Source organism: Mauremys mutica, chromosome 3 (genome assembly GCF_020497125.1).
Source record: "Mauremys mutica isolate MM-2020 ecotype Southern chromosome 3, ASM2049712v1, whole genome shotgun sequence".
NCBI lineage: Eukaryota > Metazoa > Chordata > Testudines > Geoemydidae > Mauremys > Mauremys mutica.
Window position 1 is genome coordinate 84,665,442 of NC_059074.1, and position 25,518 is coordinate 84,690,959.

General features: G+C 42.1%; 1 protein-coding gene across 8 annotated transcripts in view; it reads right to left on the bottom strand.

Moving 5' to 3' along the window:
* Positions 1 to 25,518, bottom strand: part of WASF1 (WASP family member 1) — a 187,361-nt gene that overhangs the window by 76,109 nt on the left and 85,734 nt on the right. The window contains exons 1-2 of one of the 8 annotated variants that reach the window (XM_045011785.1): positions 25,109 to 25,165; positions 24,972 to 25,027 (exon numbers count right to left, since the gene is read on the bottom strand). The exons of 2 other annotated variants lie outside the window; for them this stretch is intronic. The gene's annotated coding sequence lies outside the window, so the exon portion shown is untranslated. Of the gene's footprint in view, positions 1 to 28; positions 46 to 968; positions 1,057 to 5,956; positions 6,007 to 6,073; positions 6,121 to 7,300; positions 7,352 to 24,971; positions 25,028 to 25,108; positions 25,166 to 25,518 lie in introns of those variants that run through there. 5 more of the 8 variants (XM_045011781.1, XM_045011783.1, XM_045011782.1 and 2 more) reach the window with 5 other exon arrangements.

Sequence of the window (25,518 nt, forward strand, 5' to 3'; positions counted from 1 at the left end):
ATCTAGGAAATAGCCAGCAATAACTCACCTGCCCTGCCCAGGACAATCTGGGAGAGAAGGAAAAATTCCTTTGTAGCCGCAAAAAGATGACTAGACATAATGCCTGCAACAAGGCCTCAAAACCCAGTCCTTCTCTGATCCCCAAAGCTGTTTTACTTCCTGGGAGGTGGAAGACTTTATAAGCCCCTCCCCTTGGGGCTTATAGTCAACAGGCTCTCCTCCCTTCATCAAGCCCATGAGGAGGTAGAAGGCCATGAGGAAGGGAAGGGTGTGTGTAAAATCCTTAAAGGGGCAAAGGGTTTTCTTTTCTACGTCAGCTCACACAAAGCCTCTCACCTCTGAGGCTATGGGTGAGGCAGGGGGTGGTACAGGTCTACACTGAGGATTATGTAGAACTGACCTAATCCCATGTTCTTTATAGAGACCTGGTGGACAGGTCACTCACCAATGCCAGTATGCAAAGGGAGTGAAACCAGATTCTGCCTCCTCCCCACGCCATTTGGAGTAGTGTTTACCCTCAAAGGGAGCAATCCCTGAGCTTCCTCAAATACAGAGACTGGGATTGTGACTGACCCTTATATGGGATGCCTGGAGAAAGGAGGCTCCTTGAAAACTTCTCTGCCACCTGCATAAAGGCTAGTCACAATGTGATACTTATGTATTGAGTTAATAGTCTTTAAGTGCAATGCTTTCATTACAATAGCCATTAAATTCTGACAGATGTCACCAATTTTTTTAAGCAGTGAAAATGCTTTGGATCTGATTTTTCCTTGTTTAATTCTTACCCCAATGTATAATGGCACTGGTGAAAAAAGTGAACACATTTTTAAAAACAATTTAATGACATTTGAATGAACTACCTTTGAAAAGTGAGATAGTTACGTAATCCACTATGTTACATGCAGGCACAGATGCATCCTCTGTCCTCTAAAAGCCTTCAGCAGCTAACTTTTCTTCCTCATTCTTACCTTTTTCAAATGCCTCTTGCAGCTGCAGAGGAACCTGCTTATGGCACTTCTGCCCTGTCCATGCACTACATCTCCAGTAGGAGCAACACTGTTAAAATGACACGGATTATGTCAGTTTCATTCTGCTCCTAATGCTGAAGGAACTCTTTGGGGAGCACCCCAGCTCATTGCTTTATAAAGCTTTTTTGGATAGTCTGAGAGTTGCCAACATATGAAACCTAAAGTCTCTTCTATGAAAATAGGGTGTGTATGGAATTTTTAGGAATCTCCCCCTCCCACAACACCCACTGTTTAGCAAAAGAAACACAACTTTTTACCAAAAATTGCAAGTTAACTTAACTTTCAAAATATTCACACAGATGGGGGCCCCATTTTGAAGAGCGCCCTGCCTTGCCCCACATGTGACCTTGCGCACATCACACAGGTGGGGGCAGGGTGGCTCACTCTTCAAAATGGCATTCACCATCTGAAACTGGACAAAACTGTCGCAACCCTATGCTCAAACATGGCGTCTGTATGGCCAATTGTCGGTCAAAAGGTCACATTGGTGTCGTATGCAACACCATGGTGCCGTGTGCTACCCTAAGGTGCGGTGTGCAACATTATAGTGCCGTGTGCCTATTCTCGAACCTTCTGTCTGGTCAATTGTAGGTCACATTGGTACCGTGTGCTACAATACCAGCGTGTCGTGTGCATAAACTTAGTGTGCCGGGTGCAGTACCTGTTGATGTAGGAGCTGGGGACCAATCAAATGCTGACACAAGTAAGGGTCTTCGAATAAAACTATGCCCCGCGCCAAAAACTGCATGAGTATCCGCGTGTTAGCTGAAAGGCCTGATCACCCTTTCAGCCAGGGTCTCCTCCGGATTTTGCCGGCTTGTGTCGTGTCATTTTTGGATTACCCCCCTCCAATTCGTCATGCACTTGGTGTCTGTACTGCTGGTCAGCTGCGCCTGGAGTGTGGTATGTGCATTTTAATTTCTGTAAATATTCTGTTGGTTTAGCTTCTTTCCCTTTTCCCTTTCCTTATTTGATGCAAAGTTGTGTACATAGTATATGAGAGCCATATTGCTGTATTAATTGCCATTGTAGTTAGTTGGTGTATTTCAGTTTGCGTGTCCATTCCGGATTTTAGTGAGCGGTTAATCACAGATTGTTTAGTTTCTTGTTGTTGGATGTAAATAGACTGTTCCAAGTTGTGTATATTGCTGCTCTGGTGATATTTTTTGATTGGTGACTTGTTTTTTTTCTTGATTCGAGTTGTGTGTGTGTTCCTGTTCTGATAATATTATTGGCTGGTAAAATCGCTCCTCCCCAGCCCAAGTTGCAATTTACCCTTGTTAAAAAACAGCCACGTGGTTTGAAATTTCAATTGTCACGCCTTGATTTTCCTCTCTCACTCAAATATTTCACTCAAACCTGCATTGGTCTCGGTCAAAAACCACATCTTGTTTTGTCTTATACCGGACCAGGACAAACTTTAAAAAAGCAGGGCTGTCCAGCTTAAAAACGGACAAATGGCTTGCATATCATGAGCACGGGCACAGGCATTATTTTCCCTTGCAGAACTGGCCTACAGAATTATTTCAGAAGTGTAAGGAGTATGGGAAAATGTTAAACTGCTGCAATCTTGTGACAAATGTAAACCCCAATTGTCAGGAAATAGGTCACATTTCCTATCAGGGACAGTCAGACAGGAAGAGTGGAAGGATGGCAAATGTACATATAACTGAGAAAAAACCCAAATGTTCCACCTTTGCTGCTGACTTGCTGCCCACAAAACTAACTGGTATTTAATCTACATTTCAGTCTTATTCTTGGAAAGCTCATAGAATCTTCCAGATCAAGAGGACTTTTAAAAAATTACTTCTGATTAAGTTCCATTTGGGGACTATCAACCTTGATAGTATTTCCTTAATGTTAACGAAAGTCATGTATCTATATCTCTACGCAGTGTGCTGAAAAAGTAGCACTGAATGTTCTTGCTTTAACAGATTTAAATCAGACTTATATTTTCTTTAATATATTTTTGTGCCTTAATATTGCCATGATTCTTGCTACCTATGTTTTAAAATAAACGGCCCATAATGCCTTGTACATCCCCAATTTTCAATCAAGCATTCTCTGACTGCTAACAGAATGTTACATTTCAAAGTTTGTGACAGTCAAATTTATTATATAGATTAAAAAAACCCAGCAATAGAGTACATAACAGTTATTGTGCCTGCCTACACAGTCATGCACTACCAGTACCCAACTCATTGTTTTATAATGCATTTTGGGATACTCTGAAAGTTGCTAGCATATGAAACCCAAAGTCTCTTTTATGAAAACAGGGGTGGGGGGGGGATGGGTGGTGGTACAAGTTTTAGGAAACTACTCTCCTCCCCCCAAACCCTCCACCCCCACCCCAAATGACTATATTTCTTTTATTGAACCATGGATAATAAAGTTTCACAAAAAAATCCATTTTTTAGTGATTAACTTTCAAAATATTCTACTATACAAGTACTGAAGTAACATCCATGACATTACAGGAAACTTAGCTGCCATGGATTTATTGTGTAATGTTGATATCATAGCCTCAGATTTAGGGACAAATTCTGATATCTTGCCAGAACAGCTCCACAGCGGTAGCAACAAGATTTCAGAGAAGAATGCAAATGTGTAAACGCCTAATTATGGTGCTTAGTACCAAGCTATCACTGAAGTTTTATAATATTTACACTTTGGAGAAACCTGCATTATACTAGTCTACTCAAATTGGGTGTGTGTAATTTAGTAGTGTGTTAACTACATTTAAAAGTTAAAATTATGTGTCTAACAAACCAGTACTGGGCTCATGTCCTATAACTGCATATTACTTCAACTAGTGTTACTAGGAGATTTACACTTTTAATTCCTCTGCATGCAAGTGTATAAGCTTGAATAGCAACTGCTTCCCACCATGCTGCCTATGGGGACTTGGGGATTTCCAGACCACTGGATTTATGCTTATACAGATAGGAAGAGAGGGCTACTCCTTAAGTATAAGTTAAACTTTTCCCTTCTGTGCAGACCTATTAGGAACTCGTATTGAGCTCAAACTTCCAGTGGGCAGGACATGTGGAAGGTCAACTTTGCATCGACTTCACCTATACACCCCATCTCAGGACTACGAGGGGGATGGGCTTCTACAGTGTGAAGAATTCTGCAAGATGAAGGACTTTGCACTGGCCCTCTGTAAACAGTAAATGCTGAGATATGTGCTGAATGTCCTTCTTACCCTTGCTATTAGGATGGAGCATTCAGCAAAAAGCCTTCCAATTTTTTTGTTAACAACACCTGCAAATGCTTCAGGTGAGATAAACAGCATCCACACTTTGCCAACATCCACACTTTTGTTAAGTGGGAATGTTATTTGTTGCTGTTCTCTTAGATTATTTTCTGACTTGCAAGTCTAAATAGGGTTAAGATTTTTAAAAATCCTTAATTTAAGAGGTTTTTCTCTTTTCATTTCTGGATTTCTGTATCTTAAACGGGCAGCAAATGAATTTCAATTTGTTATGCAATAATTATTTTTAATCATATCATCGTATTCAAGTTTTGGTCTGCACCTACTTTTATGTTATCTACAATGTAAAACTGTTATTTGTGACTTTAAAGATTAATACTTTTTTTAATGCAGAAACAAAAATAACCAACTATCAGCTCCCAACAAACTTACCCATATTTAATTAACAAAGATGTATAGATTTACTTGGTGTCTATCTTGTTATTAGCTGTAATTTGTTTTTGTCTAAGAAAATAAACTATTTTATGAGCCTAGTCCTACAAAGACCGGTCACAGGCTGAAGCACTTATTACCATCAGTAGCAGAACTACTGAAGACAGTAAGGCACTAAGGGTATGTCTTCACTACCAGCCGGCTCGGTGGGCAGCGATCGATCCAGTGGGGATCGATTTATCGCATCTAGTCTAGACGCGATAAATTGATCCCCGAGCACTCTCCCGTCGACTCCTGTACTCCAGCTCGGGGAGAGGCTGAAGTAACATCCAGTAACATTCAGAGTTGACAGGGGAGCAGCAGCAGTCAACTCACCATAGTGAAGACACCGTGGTAAGTAGGTCTAAGTACGTCGACTTCAGCTATGTTATTCACGTAGCTGAAGTTGCATAACTTAGATCGATCCCTCCTCCCCCAGTGTAGACCAGGCCTAAGCCTGTAGCATATCTAGCCCTTTGACATCTCCCCTACTCCCCGCATCACACATGACCACCCCCTTTTTTTTTTTCCAATAAGCTAAGTTACATGTTGTGTTAAATACCAGACGTAAATAGAAAGTAACACTTCAATTTTTAAAATTCATTTCCTTTCAATTAAATATTTTAAGCAAATTTTGAAATTAAAAAATATGTATTTAGCTATTTTTCAGTAAAATAGTATGTAAAAATATTTTCCTAAAAGTAAAACACACCGAGGTTACAACAAACAGAATTCTTGATTTAAACCAAAGTAACTAAAATACATTCAAACAACAGGATACTCAAAATAGAATTAAAGAATAGCAAATGTTACATTGCACTATTTAACTGATATTTCATATTTTGTTATAATAATGCTTCTAGATATTTTTAATATGAACTTCTCTCCGTTTCATATTTGCTGAAAGAATTTCTTTGCTGGCCCAAGATACATTAAGTGTACAAGATGATTAAAAGGTTAGAGACTCAATTAGCCAATATCATTATAAAGCTTCATGGCCAAACGAAAATATTAAAGGCAGAAAATGGTAAAACAACATTTCTTTCAGATACTGAAGATATCACACTAAACTATAGTAGAAACACATAAAAGACCTTCCCTCTAATAGTTTACTACAAACAAAAGGGATGGCTTCCAAAAATGGGCACAAGATTTAATTATATATTACTGTGGCAAGAATGAAAGAATAATTAAATACATAATATGCCATGCATACATTAACACAAATATATAAGTCACATACCTAGAGACATATTGCACATATATGCCCAGTTTTATTGTTATGGTCTTAACCAAAAGCAGCAAAGAATCCTGTGGCACCTTATAGACTAACAGACGTTTTGCAGCATATGGTCTTAACCAAGAAGAATCTGATGGCTCCTTGTAGTCATTCTTCTACTGAAGCTTCTGAATATGTAGCATAATTTTAAAAAGAGAATACATCCACAATTTTATCTGTATTATATATTTATATAACTATGGTATATCTTTGTATTAGATATATCATTTAAAATTACTACACATAACATATATACACAGACCTCAAAAGACAGTTGCAGAGTTTTCTGGTAACACTACTAAAAATTCTTCAGATTATCCAGGGCTCATTATTTTTGTTCTGGAGAGCCTATTCAAATAATTTGATTTCAAAACATTTTGTAAGTATAACCTGGGTTCTAATTTAAGCACAGTCAAGAATTAATAAATTAATTTTTAATTACAAGTTCTTCGCCACCCCCAAAAGGCTAAAAATGTATTAACGATATATAACTTACTATGCCATTTGAAATAGCTTTTTAAGACCTAGTGTTCATCTGATGATATTTTTTCCTCACAGCATTAATCTATTCTGTTAACAGCTTCTGCATACAGTATATCACACAAAAGCCCTATGATGGATCACAACAAAAACTCTTTGTAATCTTGACAGAGATAGATAACTAATCCAGTGTTAATTTAAATTCAACATCTCTAAAGCCAGAAATAAAGCATAACTTCTGAGGTTTTATCAAATTGATCATAATATATTATCATTGATTAAATTACAGGATAACCTTATCAAAGAATTAAATTCTATGAATTAAAACACACAACAGTTAAATACCATAGATATTCATCTACCACTTGAAGACAGCTATCTTTCAAATGCACACACCAATTTTACAACTTGATTCTAAAAAAATTATCACAGAGACACAAACCTGCCCTAAAATGGGTAGCGTGCTGCAGTAACAATAAATATTTAAAGAAAAAGTACCTGAACTTCACAGCAGCTAAGAAATGTAATATAACCCCAGACAAAACCTGGTTGGCATAGAGAAGATATTCAGTTCCCACCTCCGCTACAGCATTAAACTTCACTGTTACTCATCAACGGTGTATCAACTTTTAGAATTCTACACACACAGAAAGCACAGTCAACCTAGTCAATCACAGAACTGTAGCACTATTAATCATACCGAACACCTCCAGTCATTGGATTGCTTTGAAACGGGCTGGCTCTTGCACAAAGGAATTAGAATTCAACACACAGTGTCTTGCCTTAACAACAGAGCTATCTTTACAAAGAAAACACAGAAGCACTCACCCCCAGTGACCAAAGACTTCCTTTTTTCCTCAGAAACGTGAAAGGAACCCCCTAAAGGCAGAATGATTAAGAAATAATTATTCCTTTAGTTCCAAGCCATAATTGCTAAATATTAAATTATGACATGCCAGAAATGAGGGAAATGAGTGGCTATGCTGGGGGTGGAGAGAAGAGGAGGGAGAGGGGGGGAATAAGACACAGTCTATGCAGCTCATTGCACTGACCTTACTGTTGAATCCAAGAAGGAAATTGGATGCTAATGAAATAATAAATAATGTCAGACACCTACAATAGAACTGAGGTCCAGCGTACAAAGGTCTGTGACTAGGAAACCTGACACAACATGGGAGCTAATTATGCAGTTGCTATATATTAATCCACAAGTGACATACAATTGTTTTAATTATTACAACCATAGCTTCAGACACATTTGACTAAACAGTAGACAGTGTCATAAAATTACTTTATTAAAGCTTTTTGCAGCTGGATAGTTTTAAGTTTCTTATGCAAAACACAAAAGACGTAGCTTAACCAGACATTTGAAAAAGGTGATCAATCATTCTTTGCAATATTAAAATAAATCATAATTCTAAATAACAGCCTTTTAGCTTTCCAAAGTAAGTTGTATACTTAGGTCCCAAAACAGACACTTTGAATTTGCTAAATATTTACAGGATTTTAATTTGATGATTACTGCTAACTTTTTTTCAGCTTTAAAGAAGAGTTAAGATATGTCACATATTGAGTCAGATAGGCAGTAATGATCAGCTCATTATCACTAGCTCAGCTCCTGATTCTATATGGATTTCTTCCCTTGCAAACAACAAAATTCCTCAGAAGGCAGGCTTGTTGCACAAGCCTGCCAATATCCATAAATAACATGCTGCCTTGTCTACTGAAACCTTTTTTTCTCTATAATGGTGACTCACATTTTAGCGTTATTTAAAGTGCCTGTTTGAACAGTGTTCTGTTGAAAAAAAAAGTTATCTAAATTGACAGGAAAGGTTGTTTACTTTCAAGCAGAGATGTTATTAAAAGCTCTGAAAAGACTTACCTTTCGTAACTGTTCTTCGAGATGCATTGCTCATGTCCATTCCATTGTAGGTGTGTGTGCTAGCCACATGCACTGGTGTCAGAAGTTTTTCCCTCAGTGGTATCCATAGGGGACCAGCTCTGGCACCCTCTGGAGTGGCACGCATATGCACCAGTATAAGGGGTGTCCCCAGCTTCCCCCTCTCTCAGTTCTTTGTTGCTGGAACTCCGACAGAGGGGAAGGATGACAGGTCATGGAATGGACATGAGCAACACATCTCGAAGAACAGCAGTTACGAAAGGTTACCATCTTTTCGTCTTCGAGTGCTTGCTCACGTCCATTTCATTGTCGGTCACTCCCAAGCAGTACCATCGGAGGGGGGTAGGAGTTCATGAACGTGTCGATTGCAACACAGCTCTGCCAAATCCAGCATCATTTCTGGCTTGCTGGGTGATGGCTTAATGCGTCGTGAATGTTTGTACCGAAGAGAAGGTGAGAAGTTGGTACTTTAAGTGAAAGCAGGTAATCCAGGATGGACTGCAGAGATGACTGGGTAGGGGAGATATTCCGCTCTGACGCCCAGCAGGAGAAAGGCTTCCACTTTGCCAGGTAAGTTGCTCTGGTGGAGGGCTTTCTGCTCTCCAAGAGATTCTGCCGTACCTGACTAGAGCAGGCGTGTTCCTCTGGATTCAGCCATGTAGCATCCAAGTTGTGAGGTGGAGAGAGGCAAGGTTCGGATGCAGGAGTCGACCGTGATCTTGCAAGAGTAGGTCTGGGCGGCTAGGAAGTGGCCACAGGGCTGCAACAGCCAGGTCCACGAGCATGCCAACCCAATGTTGGCGAGGCAATGCTTGGGCGATCATAATGATCCGTGCCTTATCCCTCTTGATTTCTGAGAGACTTTGCTGATGAGCAGAATTGGTGGGAAGGCATACATCAGGTCCCCTGACCAAGACAGGAGAAAGGCATTGGATAGTGAGCCTCGGCTGAGCCCTTGGAGAGAACAAAACGGATGACAGTTTCCGTTCTGTCTGGTGGCGAATAAGTCCACTCAGGGAGCTTCCCACTTCTGGAAAAACATTCTGACAAACTTCATTCATGGTGAGAGAAGAAGAACCCGCTGAGGCAATCGGCTAGCGTGTTCCAGATGCTGGAGAGGTGCAAGGCTTTCAGGTGGATTGCATACTGGATGCAAAAGTCCCACACATGGAGGGCCTCCTGGCACAGAGCCGACAATCGAGCTCCCCCCTGCCTGTTGACATAGAACATGGAGGCCATGTTGTCTGCCAACAGCTGCACCATCTGGCCGGACAGTTGGGGAAGAAAGACACCATAAGCCACACGGATGGCCCGGAGCTCCCTGACGTTTATATGCAACGTGAACTCCTTTTGAGACCATAACTCTTGAGTCCCCAGTGTACCGAGATGCACTCCCAACAGAGGTTGGACGCATCCGAAATCAGGGAGACCGTGGGTTGAGGGCTCACGAATAGCACACCTTCCAATACCAGGATGGGGTCAGACCACCACTGCAGAGAGATAAGCACCTATGGTGGGATCGTGATAAGCTTGTCTAGGTGATGTCTGGCCGGAGAGTAGACCGACGCCAGCCACATCTGGAGAGGATGCAGCCTGAGTCTCGTATGTTGGAAAACATATGTGCATGCTGCCATGTGCCTCAATAGCCTGAGACAGACCCAGGCCATGGTTAGCAGATGGGCAGTGATGCTGGCAATCAGATCTGACATTGCCTTGAACCTAGCCTCTGGCAGGAATGCTCTGGGTTGGATAGAATCGAGCACCGCTCCGATAAACTCTATCAATTGGACCGGGATCAACGCTGATTTTTGTTCGTTTATCAACAGGCCCAGAGCTTGACAAGTGGCTTGCAACATCTCGACACTGCGCTGGACCTGGACCCTGGAGCAGTCTTTGATGAGTCAGTCGTTGAGGTACAGGTAAATCTGGATACCACGACATCTGAGGTAGGCCGCCACCACCAACATGCATTTCGTAAACACCCCTGGCATTGTTGCTAGGCCAAAAGGGAGCACTGCAAATTGGTAGTAGGCGGTCCCAACTACGAAACGTAGGAACCGTCTGTGTCTATGAAATATTGATATATGAAAATAAGCGTCTTTCAGATTGAGGGTGGCATAACCAGTCTCCCAGATCCAGGGAAGGAATGATGGAGGCTAAGGAGACCATGCGGAACTTCTACTTCTTGAGATACTTGTTGAGGCTCTGCAGGTTGAGAATGGGACGTAGACCCGCCCCCCCATGGCTTTTGGGATAAAAAATAGCAAGAGTAAAACCCTTTCCCCCTCAAGTGCAGAGAGACTTCCTCCACAGCTCACACCCACAGAAGGTCATGCACCTCCTGAGCAAGCAGATGCTCGTGAGAAGGGTCCCTGAAGAAGGATTGGGAGAGAGGGTGTGAAGGGGGGATAGAAATAAACCGGAAGGTATAGCCCCCTACTACTGTGCTGAAGACCCACTGGCCCAATGTTATAGAGACCCAGGCAGGGAGGAAGGGGGACAAACAGTTGGAAAATAGCAGAGGAGCAGGATCCAGGACACCGGCTGGAAGATCGCCCTCAAGCGCACCCTCAAAATGCCTGCTTGTTACCCGGTTGGTTATGGGTGGAGCTCGAGAGAGTTGAAGGTGACGGCTGATGGCCTTGCTGGCGCTTATAGCCCTTGCACTTCTTGCAGAAGCACTCTGACTGAGGTTGGGTCCCAAACCTGTGGGGCTGTTGCAGCTTAAACTGCTTATTTGCCGGCCCCGGTGTGTAAAGGCCCATGGAGCGCAAGGTAGCCCTAGAGTCTTTCAGGCCATGTAATTTATTGTTTGTTCTGAAAACAGTGCCAGGACATTGAATGGGAGGTCCTGGATGGATTGTTGAACCTCCATCAATAGGCCTGATGACTGTAACCAGGATGCCCGCCTCACAGAAATAGCCAAAGCCATAGTCCGGGCTGCAGAGTCTGCCGCATCTGACCCCGCTTGGTGGGCAGTGAGGATAGCCAGGATTTCCTTCCCGGGCTCCTCTGGCAGTGAATCCGTAAACTTGGCCATCGACTGCCAAATATTAAAATCATAATGGCCAAGCGAGGCCTGATGGTTGGCCACTCTGATCTGGAGGCTGGACGTAGAATAATTTTTTCTACCAAAGAGACTGAGGCTCTTTGCCTCCTTGTTCTTAGGTGTTGATCCCAGTTGGCCCTGTCTATTGCGCTCATTGCTGCCAACACAACCTGTGAGCTTGGGGCAGGGTGGGTATAAAGATACTCATACCCCTTAGCAGGGACATAGTATTTTCTTTCTGCCCGCTTGGAGATGGGGGCAAGGAGATGAGTGTCTGCCACAGGGCCTTAGTAATTTTCACCACTCCCTTGTGCTCTGGCAATGCCACCTGGGAGGGGGCTGCTGCACTTAGCACATCGAACAGAGAGTTTAAGGGTTCCTGCCAGTTCCTCAGCTTCCAGCCTCGGGTTTGAGGTAAATCTCTTTAAAAGCTCTTGGTGGGCCCTTGCATCATCCTGGGGAACCGAGTGAGAGCGCCCCGCTATCGCCTAATCGGGCGAAGATGAGGAGGAGGCAGGTACAGGTGGGTCTGCCAACTCTGCCACTTCTGCTAGGGAAGCCTCAGCCAAGGTTGGCTGGCCCTGGGGAGCCTGCTCTGACTCCGTGTCCAAGTCAGGGAGTGGACGGGAGACTGCCACTGACCATCTTTCAGATGCTCCTGAGACCGAACTTTGCCCCTGCGATGGGTGGGGAATCCCCAGGGGTTCCATAGTTGTCAGAGGGATGGGCACTGGCCCTAGGGCCATGCTGCCACTGGTGGACGGGGGGGAATGACAATGCCCCTGGTGGGCGGCCTTGGCCTGCGAGCAGGGTCTCCTCCACGCTGTCCAATCCCGAGGAGAGAGAAACTTGTCTGAGGACCAGGACGGTACCAAGGCCGCCTCTCTTCCCTAATCCCGTTGGCTCGGGCCGCGGACCTCCATTGAAGACCTGTACCGGGATGATGGCTCTCAGTGCCGCAAACCCAGTGACAGGCGGTGGCATTCGTCAGATCAGCAACAGAACCCCGGCGATCAATGCCTCATGCTTACAGTGCGGTGCCACTGCATAAATGAGGAGCGGGAACGGGAGCGAGCAGACCAACGTGAGAGAGACTGTCAATGTGCCCATGGTGAACTGTACCAGCAATCCGGCCACTGGTGATGGGGCTCTGGGGACTGGTGTCTCGACCCTCCGGAATGGTGCCATGAGCTGGGAGACTTGACACCGGCTTGGGCAACTCGACACCAGGGCTCTGGGGACCGCTGCCAATCGACACCTAGAGCCTGAGGAACGCTGCCTAGAGTCCAGGGACCAACACCGGGAACTCTGGCAGGTAAGCCGACCCACGCCCAAGGGCTGGTGGTGCTGTTCAGATGAGCACTGACGGGGCACCCCATGCGGCGAGGAGTAGTGCTGCACTGATGGAGACCGCTAGAAGGGACCCAAGGTAGGTTTACCCCTCAAATGGGGAACCTCAGCAGCTGGCATGGGTGGTACCAGAAGGGACAGTATGCCCTTAGCAGCCTGAAAGGCCTCTGGTGTGGACGGTACCACCAGGTGCCGAGTGCCTCTGCCACTTCCTAGGGTGGTGAGTGGGTCTTAAAGTGGGCTCAACAGCTCAGTTGGAGTCAGAGCCTGGCCACCGTCCAGAAGGGAAGAGCTGCCCCACATTGGTCTTTGGTCTCCTCCGGCTCTCTCCTTCCCTTTACAGGATGTAGGAGAACACCCGCTCCCAGACTTTCTTTGCTTTTTAGGTGGAACTGGGGATGGGGATAGGTGCCAGTCAGAGGTCAGTGCCGGCGGCACACTCCGCACTGAGGCTGCAGTGCTTGGAGCAGAGTCCGATCTCGTCAGCTCCAAGGTTGGTGCTAGGGCTGACTCCATGAGGAGCGCTTGGAGATGAATGCCCTGCTCCTGTCTGGTCCACGGCCTGAAGCTCTTGCAAATGCAACACTTGTCACTCACGTGGGTTTCCCCTAAACACTTCAGGTAGCTTGTTTGGGGATCACTGACTGGCATGGATTTTTTTTGCAACAATCACAAGGCATGCCCCATCCCTAGGCTGAGTCCTGTATGGGTCTAACTAACTATTTCTAACTTAACACTAAAGGAACTACTAACTATACAACTTTAAACAAATTCACTACTAGACACAATAGAGACAGCAAAGCTTGCTGAAGCAAGGAGACATTCCAGCACCGTCACTGGCAGTAAGAAGGAACTGAGGGAGCGGGGAGCCAGCAGCATCCCTTATACCGATGCATACACGCGCCAGTCCAGAGGGTGCCAAAGCCGGTCCCCTACGAATACCACTGAGGGAAAAACTTCAGGCACCGGTGCGTGTGATGAACACACACACCTACAGTGAAATGGACATGAGCAATCACTCGAGAAAGAAACAGGTGATATATATTATTTAAAAATAGGGATTGATCACTGATCCTTCAGTCCTTGCTAAGGCAAAACACCACAGTAAAGTCAATGAGGAATTTGACTGAGTAAAGACTGAATATCTCATAGAAGTTAGAGAGGGAAGAGACCTGAAGGTTATCCAATCCATTTCCCTGGAAGTATACGATTATTCTTGACAGTTTATTTTCTAGTGTTTTGTCCAGTCTATTTTTCAATGTCTTAAGTGATGGAGCTTCCAGCACTTCCCTAGGAAGTTTATTACAAGCCTAGTACATCTCAGTAATAGGAAAGTGTTCCTGTTATTTAGCCTAAATTCTCTCTCTCTCTGTTTCTGCTCTTTCTTGGCTTCGTTCCTCTGTACTTCCATATTTCACATACAATTCTTCTTTCTTATTGTTTACTACTTTCACATATTTCTAGGCTTGTTGTAATCCCCCCACTCCACTGCCATCAGCCACCTAACCACGTTAGATATTTAGTTTCTTGTAATGTTTTCCTCATAAATCACCTCTACCATTTCTGATCATTTTTGTTGCTCTTCTCTGAACTCCCCCTAACTGATCAATATTTTTTTAGTCAGATCGTAGCCAGAAATTAAGTCCAGACTCCAGGTGCAATTGTACCTGGGGCATATAGGGACCAATTCTGCAAAGCATCTACATGTGTACTGAAGTGCTTTGCAGAATAGGGATGAACTGCTATATCAGAGCAATTTGGAGAGACTATTAGTTCCTTGCTTTGTGACATGATGCCTGTGCATTTGAAGCCCTAAATCTATTACAAATTCTAAACTTATGTCTAACTTGCTGTTCACTCCGTATTGTAGGTGCACTGTAGCACTTAGGTGCTGATTCAGCAAGGTTTTTAAACACATGCCTAACTTTAAGCATGAGAGGGTCCCATTGGCTTGAAGGGGACTACTTATGCTTAATATTTGACATGTGCTTAAATACCTTGCTGAATCATGGCTCAACAAAGATTTCTCCTGTCCCTTCCAGATTTTTCCCCCTCCCAGTCATATTATTTTGCAGTTTTGAAAGTCATATCTCATTTTGCTATTTTCTGTCTATGTTTCTAATTTGTCTATACCCCTCCAGAATCAGGCTCTTAGGGCCACACAAACACAAATCTTTGTCCCTGTGAGTAGTCATCTTGAAGTTAATAGGACTCCTTACAGGAGTGAGTTTGTGGGACTGTGCCCATAGTTTTTAGCAGGTGATTTACACTGTGGTTTTATGTTACCGAGGTTCATTAGAATGGATGTTTCTTTACAAGAATCTGAAGAAACTATTTATACCATAAACCAATTGAAATGAGCAATGTGGCACCAATATTTGCATCTCTATTACCACAGTCTGATAAAGATAAATAAAATGTTCTTTTTTGATCTCTAACAAAGAGATGCCATTCTCTGTTAATTTATGTAGGTTGCAGTGTTTTTTATGTAAAAGCTTTTTTTACCTCTTAAAATTAATGGTACATAATTTCTAGCTTTTTACAATCCTCTGGAGCCTTCAATTTATCAGGTCTAAGTAAAAACACATTGTAAAAATAGTTCATCTTCCAGATATGAAATTATTAAGAGATGTGCATTATACAAACTTAAGTATCTACAAGATATAATTCTCCTCATTTTTCTTGTGTTTAAATTCTAAAATTACTTCTAACCATCATTTAGTCTCAGTGTCTAAAAATACATTTGAGAAATATCCATATTAGGGATGAGCAAAATGTTGCAGATAAAATAATCAACCTCTCATATTTGTTGAAGTAAACCTGTACTTTTCGTTTGGTTCAAAATCTTAACTAATGAATTTGTGTAAGAGCCTGATTCTGTCACAACCAGTGAGTAGCTCTTACTTATTTGAGCAGTCTCAAATAAGCAAAGCCTAAAATGGCTGTTCAACAGGAATGTCAGAATCATACCCAACGTTTTTACATTCTTGTACTTACTGATTTCAACCAGAAGCTACCAAAATACCACAAAAATCACTATTCTGATAGTATTTCAAATGGAGACAAAATCATGGAGTGCTTAAAATTTTATGAGAAAGCTTGTCTCCATGGGATCTTAGGCAAATTTTCAACTGTACACTTCTCTGAAATTCCTCTGGATAAGAAAGAGAGAGGGAAGGTTGCTACAAGAGGTGTGCTGAAAACAAAAGCACTTTAAAATATAACAGGTTTGTGCTACTGAGTAAACATTTGCCTAAATGGGGCAGAGTTACAGGCCCTGACAACAGAAGGTCCAATCCTGCAAAAAATTAACAAGCGTAAGTGCCCTAGTTCAATTTCCATGGAAGCCAATGGAAGCTTTTTCAAGTACTTCAGTGGGTACTGGATCAAGCTCATTGTGCTTACAACTAAGAGTACTCTCACTCAGGCAGCCAGCACCACAGCTGAGGGTTCTGGAGTTAAGTCAGTCCATCCACTAGACCTAAAAGGACCTACAAGCCTTGTCTCCTCAACATTGAGAGCAGCAGGTGAGAGAAGCCGTTAATTTAAAGCTTTCCAACATCATCATTCACTCAACTCTGACACTTGGAATCTGGATTCCTCCCCCAACCCCTCCGCCCTTATTGTTTTGCTATGGAATTGTTGAGTTCTCCTTCATCTTGCCTTTCTCCTACCACTGCAACCCTTCAGAAGCCTAGCCTCACTCAGTCTGTCCCTTAGCAGTATACCTCACCTGAACTATGGTCTTGATGCAGGAATTACTGAGTGAACATTTATAATGGTATTATGCAGGTCCGACTAGATAATTGACCAAGATAATTGGCCAAGTTTGTAAAGGTTATTACACTCAACATGACAGCATTTCTCTGTTTGTCTGTTTATCTGTAATGTAATAACTTTTTGAATGACATCCGATCAATTCCAAAAGTTCAGGGAAAGTTCTAGGCATAATGGCCAAAACTGTATTGATTTTGTGGAAAATCAGAAAACTGAAAGGGGAAAAATGAGGGACACATGGAACCCCTGCCATTCTGTTAGCACAGCCACAGCTACAAGTACCTCTGCAGTTGTCTATAGACTGGCTGATGGCTCCCATTAACATGGGGGTCTACACACAACCCCAGGTACAGGGGTAGATTGAGTGACCCTGGTATAGGGGAGGAGGAAACACACAGAGCCTCTGGCATGGTGAAAGAATGGGGGACCCTGGTACAGGGGAGTGGGAAATAGTAGAGCATGGGGACACATCCAGAGCCCCAGCCATGAGAGGATAATGGGGGACTTTAGAATGGAAGTTCACACAGCTTGGCAACAAAATAGAGCCCCAATCCTAATTTTGACCTCTGGGTGCTACAACAATGTAAATAATAGAAATAATCATTTAAAATTTGAGAGAGAGAGAGATTTCAGTCTGTCTGAGCAGTTGCTTAAAGGACCAGCACCAGACGGAGGGGGAGTAGAGGAGGAGGCAAGCCTATCATTAATATCTCTTCAAAAAGGCTGGTTTATTCTGCCTCTAGTATTTTGGTGGGGGTGGGGAAAGAAATATCTAGTTTTTTAATGATTATTTTTACACAATTTAAGGTAATTAAAACCAACAAACATGACAACCTTTAGCTTACTGTCATGCTCAGTTTAAAAAAAGAAGTTTCAATGTCAACATGAATAGTAATGAGATACCACCCACTGTCTCATAGAGGTGGGGAAATTCAATAACTTCATGGCAGGGAGACAAGCAAAGCCAATATGGGAAGTTTTTATTTTCTCAGTGCACACAGAAGCTGTATTCTAATGTCTCATGAAGGTGTGAGGGGATGCAATAGTGGCAAGCATATCCATCAAGATCTCACACAGCTCAGTAGGCACACTTATTCAGTAAAGACAAGGTGATCTTCTAAATTGTATTTCTGTGACTAAATGTAGCGGGGTGGTGACCCGCTGACAGGGTTGGAACCAGCTCTCAGATTTGGCTGGCAGGCAGGGAGAACAGCCTAGGCTGAGTGGGGAAACAGCTGCAGCCAAACGGACTCAGCTGGCCCTATAAAGGGACTGCTGGGCTGAAGCAGTCTCAGTCTCTCTCTGCGTTCAGAGAAAGAAGGGCCTGGCTGCTGGAAGCTGAGAGAGTACCTGAGGGAAACAGGGCTGGGGAATAGAGCAAGGGAGCTGTAGGGTTTCGCCTGGTAAAACCTCCAGGCTGCGGCCTAGTGTAAGGCCAGACAGGTACTGGGGCTACAGAGGGGTAGCCACGGGTAGCCAGAGGCAGCAGGTCCAAACCCCTTTGCCTGTGATGAGTGGCTCATACTGCAACGAATGAAATCTCTAGCAGCCACTGAGGACTGTAAGAGTAGTAAAGCCTTTTGCAAGTTTCCAGAAGTCTATCAGTACTGGAAAATAAAACAGACAGCAAGATGCATAACGACAATGAAGTGGTGAATAGAGGCTCTCGACAGCGGTCAAGAGACACACAGTAGAAGTTGTGATGGAGAATGCCGCGCTGTTGCTCCTATGATACTCCTCAAAGAAGCAAGTATTTTTCTGTTTGTCCTTACCAATACCATCCAGGAAAAGGACCCCAAAAGAGCCCAGAATATTAATTCCCAGAACTAAAACTTGTACAGTGCCAGAACAAGTTTAGTACTGCTTCTCTCCATTTCACACACCCACCCACAAAGCTACCACTCTTCTATGTTCTCACAATCCATGACCTTAGAGTTCAGGAGGACTCAAAAAAGGGACTGGACATTTACATTGACAAGTACATCCAGAATTAATAGATTCATAGATTTTAAGGCCAGAAGGAACTATTAGATCGTCTAGTCTGATCTCCTACATAACACAGTCCATAGAATTTCCCCTAGTAATTCTTGTATCAAGCCCACAACTTCTGTTTAGTTATTACAGCAAAAATTAAACAAAAACAAAGCAAATCCAGAGTCCCAGAAGGAATCAACTTTCATGCTCCAGGAGAATAAGCCAACCATTAACTAATAGGGTAAGAAGAAACTCTCCTTGTGGTCATATTGTTCTGTAACAAGCTAGTGCCATGTTTCTTGGACCTCTCTCTTAAGCAGGTGGTACTGGCTACTGTCAGAAACAGGACACCATACTAGATGGACCAAAGATCTGCACGGCAATTCCTATGACTCTCCCTGATGTTTGGGTCACTTTTTTCTGTGCTGAAATGTCATGTAAATAAGTAAGGGAAGCAAAAAGATAGGTAATCTGATACGACAGCTATGATGAAATGAGGTATATTCAGAACCACCATCCTAATCAAATATTGACCTATGTTTCTCCAGAGTACAGCATAGCAGAGCTGGAACTTAAAAGGAAAAAGCAGCAACCAGGGAAGAATTCCTCCTGATTTGCTGTGGAAGTTCAAGTTTGTACAAGTTCAAAGCATATAGCTATATCAGCCTGATGGTACCAAGCACCAGCACTGTTACTATTTTATCAACACTACTGAAAGTCACCAGGCAAGAACTCTATAAGACAACTTTCCTTATACAAGGTTTTCCAATAAGGCAGGTAAGTGTTATTACCCATATAATTATTAAACAACCCAATCTATTAACTGAAAAGCAGCAGAAGCTATTGTCCTGGATTTGCAGCCATAGATTAGCATACAGGATATTGGCTTCCAAAAGGCTATTACAGCTTATTGAGCCATGCTATTCCTATTAGCAAGAAAATTCTTCTCCAATATTGCTGTGCCTCAAAATGATTATTTCTTATTGATCAAAGGTAGGCATACTGCCAGGCAGCCAGAGAGAAAAGTTGTATATTTTAGCATTCGAATGTGGATAAACAACAAAATGATTGTATAACACTGTCTAATAGCAGATTGTTTATTAGCTTTGAGCTTGAAGGCAGGGTAAGGAGGTTCTTACTTCTAGCATAGTTTCTGAGACTGCTATCAGCATATCAGCCACAGCCACTACACTGGAACTGCAGCAGCATCAATAGCAGGTAATGGCTGTTCTTGAAGTAGACCATTTCACACAAAAGAACACTCTGAGAAGATTTGAAAGAAGATGGAATATCTGGCTAATGTTTGGATTGCATTACGACTTCTTCACTGAAGATAATAGTAGCAATATTAGAAAACCACTCAAGGACTTTGTGTTCATTCATATTCATTTTTTCACCCACTGTCTTAATTAGATAGTATGAGCTTTCTACTAGCCAGCATTTTACAGTTAGTTTCCAGAGGCTACTCTTCCAATAAAACTACAGGCCTGAGGGCCACGAGGGTGTTTGTGCAATATGCCACTGTAGCCCTAAGGATTAATCTGCTTGCTTGCATAGATAAATATTTTTATAAGTTTAATTATTTGATGTATTGTAATAGGTTTATAGATTTATATTAAAAATAAGTTTGGCTGTAATGCAAGAGACCTACAGGCCAAAAACCTATACATTAAGCTAAAGCAAAGCTATCATATTTATAGTGGGCCCTTTTGCCCAGAAAGTAAAGTTGACCTTCATTTTGTTCCCTAAAGAGATAAAGTACCCACGGCTATGTCTTTACCTAGACCAAGGATCGGCAACCTTTGGCACGCGGCTCGCCAGGGTAAGCACAGTTCACCGTTCCAGGCCAATGGGGGCTGCGGGAAGCAGCGCAGGCCGAGGGATGTGCTGGCTGCCACTTCTCGCAGCTCCCATTGTCCTGGAGTGATGAATCGCGGCCAGTGGGAGCCGTGATCAGCCGAACCTGCAGACACGGAAGGTAAACAAACCGGCCCGGCCCGCCAGGGTGCTTACCCTGGTGAGCCATGTGCCAAAGATTGCCGATCCCTGACCTAGACCAATAGACAATGAAGAATGGTATAGGGGATGTTTCAAAGTTGTACCCACAGACTTAGCAAGTACACCACAACTGCGCACGTACCTGTCATCTATACACATATACATACTATGGGGTAAGTGTGCCCTAACATTTCTGAGGGGGAGGAATGAAATTTGGGCATAAGAGGAAGGATTTCTAGTACTTATGCCCTATAAAGAGGTGACTCACCTCGCTCGATTATCTTCATTATCTTCAACTACGTATCGATGCTATCCATCTACGACAGCTACTAACTATTAATAGGCCGTACTTATTTTCTTTTCAAACTTTAAGTTCCAAAGTGACTAGGCCAAGCTTGGTTTCCCTAAACTTTATTCTCAGTTTGTGTATTAGGTTTTATTTTGGGTAAGTTAGAGAATAAATTCTAAAGCAGCTTTGACAGCTCTTCGCATTAGTTACCTCTGCACACCTCTACAAGAGGTGTGAAACCAGAACCGCCAGAGGCGAGGTCCTGTGTCTTTCAACACCAGGTTATCTAAACAGGGTGTGAGTATTAACCAAAATTTTGCAGCACATAATATTGTATTACCATATGTATCTCTTAAATAACAGTAATACAATTGTAATTTTGTAACTCTATTTTACCATTTGCTTACTATTTCATTGATTTTAATAAAAAGTCTTTATGACTATATTTGTCTGAGTGTGAGCTTCCTGTCATACCCCCAAGGGTCCCTTATAAATTCTGTGGAGCCTGATTTAGGACAAGAAATTTTATCTTCTGATCAAACAGATTGGCAAGCCTAAACCCATACTAATTAATATTATTATTATTAATTAAAATAAAATTAAATTAAATTGATAAATTAAATTAACATTACCCACACCCCCCAGATCAGGTTACACCACCTACCACCCCCCTTCCCTACCCACTAGCTCAAATATGCTTCCAAGCCCTCCCCCATCTCTCCAAACAGAACTGTAGATGGGAACTGTAATTTTTAAAATAAGCCACTTCTTTCAGCTCTCAGCTGAAACACTGATGCCGGTAGGGGACCATGTGCACTGCAGGAATCCATCATAAGTAGCTCTCATAAGAGCTATGTTGAAAGGGATCCTGAAAGAGTAGAAGGAGGCTGTAGACACTGCAGAGGCATAGGATATCTGCAGGTTTATGAACTAGAATCCCTGACTAGATCTGCAGAAGTCAGGTCAAACCCTGCTCACCTGATTAAAAAATTCCAGGGAAACTTGAAGCTTTGTTGCTTGCTTGCGGAAGTAGCCTGCCTCGGGGAATACTCCAGCTCTACGAAATGTGTCTTAATTTTCTGTTTAAAACTCTGGTCAGCCTATCTCAGACTCACTCATCTATCTTCACTGCATAAACATCAGTAATTCTGGGATTTGCACTGATTCCAAGAAACTGCCGAGCTGATAATTAATTGAGTCTGCCATTCCTCACTTACATAGGGCAGATGGTTTATGTCAAAATATTAATTTTCAGGTTTTTGGTTTTGTATTTTTTTAAGCCTGGGTTTTTTAAAAATTCTCAAATGCATCTGAGTCCAAGTAACTTAGTTAATTCTGATAGCATCTGAATGTCTGGGCTTTTACCCAAACTGAACTAACGTCTGAAGCCAGGTTGCTAGATGGCTAAAAGGATTGATAAATAAACATATGATCTTTCACCTCTAAATTATCAGTTAAAATCCAGACCAGGGAGGAAGTGACTAAAAATAATTACTATCTGAAAATGGTTTGGTGACCAGTATGAATTGAGTTTCTGCTTTCAATCTAGTTTCTAGTGGACTGGTCTCTACCTGATAAAAACCCACCACAGCAGAAAAGTCAAGTACTGAATGGGCATGGAGGACCAGATCCCCAGATACTGTAACTCAACATAACTTCATGGAGCTACACACTGATTTACCGCAGGTGAGGATCTGGCTCCGAGACTGAATACCGTTTCATTCCTCCAAGGTCAGGGTGAGACATTTGGACAAGACAAGGTGGGAAGCTTACAGTTCCCACTGCTGTTTGTGTTCCTTAAATCATAAGAATTCATTTTTCTCAGGATACCTATCTTGCACCTTTTACAAGCATTACATAAACTTTTAAAAAAATCAATATACCTTTTTGAAAAAACTGTAGACCATTTGAGATGCATGCTTCATTACATCATCTACTACATGCCCATAGGAGAGAGAGTGGCAAACTTTCCCACAGTCTGAAATCCCAAACTGTTTGGTAAGAAGGACATCATCATGAGTAAACCTGGAATCTCCTCTTATGATTAGTGTTTCTTGACTCATACTAAAGACTCTCCACTTTCAAGATTCTGCTATTTGTACACAGTATTTTAATGGTACGCTACATTCAATTATTAATTTTCAGACTGTAGTTAGATGCCCTTTACTACTTTTAAGTAAATGTTTTTTAAAGTAACTATTTAAAGAAATTTGTCTTGTCTTAGTCCTCACTTCCATGATGCAGTTTATCCATTTTGGTCATCTAAAAGGTGGAGATACTATTGTCAAACATGATTATACATTGTACAGTATCCCGTTAAGTTGAAACTCACTTGTTTTGGATTCAGAACACTAACATAGTCTGACACTATTGTCATGGCAATAAGTCCCATAGTTCTCACTCTGACATTCTAATGAACAACTCTATCATTCAATTGCTATTCTGTGAATACTATAACAGCATCTTAAGCATTTTAATAAAAGTGGTGGTTCTGTTCTGTAGCATGAAGCCCTTTACAATCCTCAGATACAGGTAGAGAAAAGAGATTCTCTAATACCGTCCAAATGCTGAAAGGGATTGGGGATAAGAGGGCGTATTTGTCTGCCAATGCCTCTCTAAATTAATCTTGCTAGAGAAGGACCTACTTGTCCACATTGTTTCAGGTGGTGCCAGTTCAAAACACTAAGCAGTAGTGGGAGTAATATTAGTGTGTGTGCATGGGGGGGGGTATTAAGACAAATTAATATACTTCATATCAGAGTGTGATATTGTAAAAAGAAAATCAATAAAGTTAGCATATATAAAACTAGTGATTAATATTCATGACGTAAGTGTATACATAACCTGTATGAGGAAAACTTCAGGATTACTGATTTTTATGTGTGAGATTTGTAACTCTTGTCCAGCTACATGGTGGCGGGATGAAAAGGGTGGAGATTGGGCAAGGGTAGGTAGAACAACAAAAACAAACAAACAAATGCATAAAAACTCCAGCCACTTTCTGAGGTACATAAGCTGAAATTGCTGCTGGAACAAACGGCAGATAAACAATTCATCTATTCTATTTGGATAGACAATCACATTTAAAATGATCTTTGGCTAGGCAGTGGTAAACTATCACATGGAGCAATTACCTTGTTGTTCTGTTACTGAAAATATTTGATGTCCATTTTGTATTAAAACAGATTGTTTCAACGTGCAAAGAATGAGCATGAGGGAACTGTCTACTCCCAGGTGCTGTATGAGACTCCCCAGCGCACTAATAGAATATGGAATGTGACACAACAAGATAATTAGGAAGTCGAGGAAAGCTTCTGTACAAAAAAATGTTATGTATTTTAGGAGTTTATTTACAACATTCATAATTTTATTTTGCTACCCCCCAAACAATGCAGACATGTTCAAAAATCTGAAAGTTCTCCTTTGTACAGATATGTAGGCTGTGGCTCAACTATGATGTTTACATAATTCAGATTGCAAATTTCTTAGAGTTTGCCTACTGAAATCAGAATGGCTGTTCTATAACTGTTAGCACTTCATTATAAACGAAGGTTTCCATAAACCCTGTCTGAAAAAAAATATATAGCCCATTGCATGGGTCAAAAGTTTCCTATCTGTTCTAGGATAATTCCCAGTCACAGTAGAAAAAAATCTGCTGCAAGTCATTGTGTACTAATCTATAATTAGCATAGGAGGATTCAGCCATGTTATTTCATTATGAATTCTGCCAGTCCACTTCCTTTCTCATATTACCGATCTTTAAGATTAGACAGAATTGCACAGAAAAAGCTGGGAGAAATTTCCACCCTAACCTTCTCAGGTGGCTCATGAATAGGAACGGTATGAAATCAAGAAATGGAGAGAAGGAATGAAAATTGTGAGGTACTACTTCGTTACTTATTTATTTGTACGGCAGCACCACATTTAGGACCAGACTCCCATTGTGTAAGGCAATGTACAAATGCACAATAAGACATTTCCTGCCCCGAAGATTACTGGGAAAAAAATTAAAAATTACCTAAATCACTTAGGCTGTTAGATCCCATAGACATTTACTCATAGTAACTCATCTAATTTAAGATAATATTCAACAAGCGTGACAAAAAATTGGAGGGAATAGGGAGGAAGGCAAATGGTAACTCTAGTAAATTCACATGGTTACCTTGTCCTCTGCTGTTATTTGCTAGCTAAATTCCAGCTATACACCTGATCCTGCACCTGTGAAGTTAATGGAAGTTTAAATATTTACTTCAGTGAGAGGAGGATCAAGCCCAAAGTCCACAAAGAGAGACAGTCTACCTGCTCTTACTTTCGGTGCCTGGACCAGGACTCAGCATGGCCAGGCAAAGTCCAGAGTTACAACTGCAGGCAAAGTCCTGCTCAACCGCAGGCTGGAGCATGCTCATTGTGGCTAGAATCTTCAGGGAATTTATCTATTATGGTTTAACAATTGTCCCCTGAGCATGTGCAAATTGTGATTTTTCAAAGATTTATAACTGGACCAAATTTAGGAAGATTTTCATGAGGACAACAAAAGGCACATTCCTGATAAAAGCCAATCCCCTGCCAAATTTCAAGTCCAAAATCCAAAGCATGGGGGCATGAGAGATGATCAAAGAAAAAAATCGCCAGAGTTTCTTTTAACGTGGGCAAAACAAGGTATCATTCCTTCGTCTTGTTCTCAAAAATGGCTGATCTGTTTTGGCTGA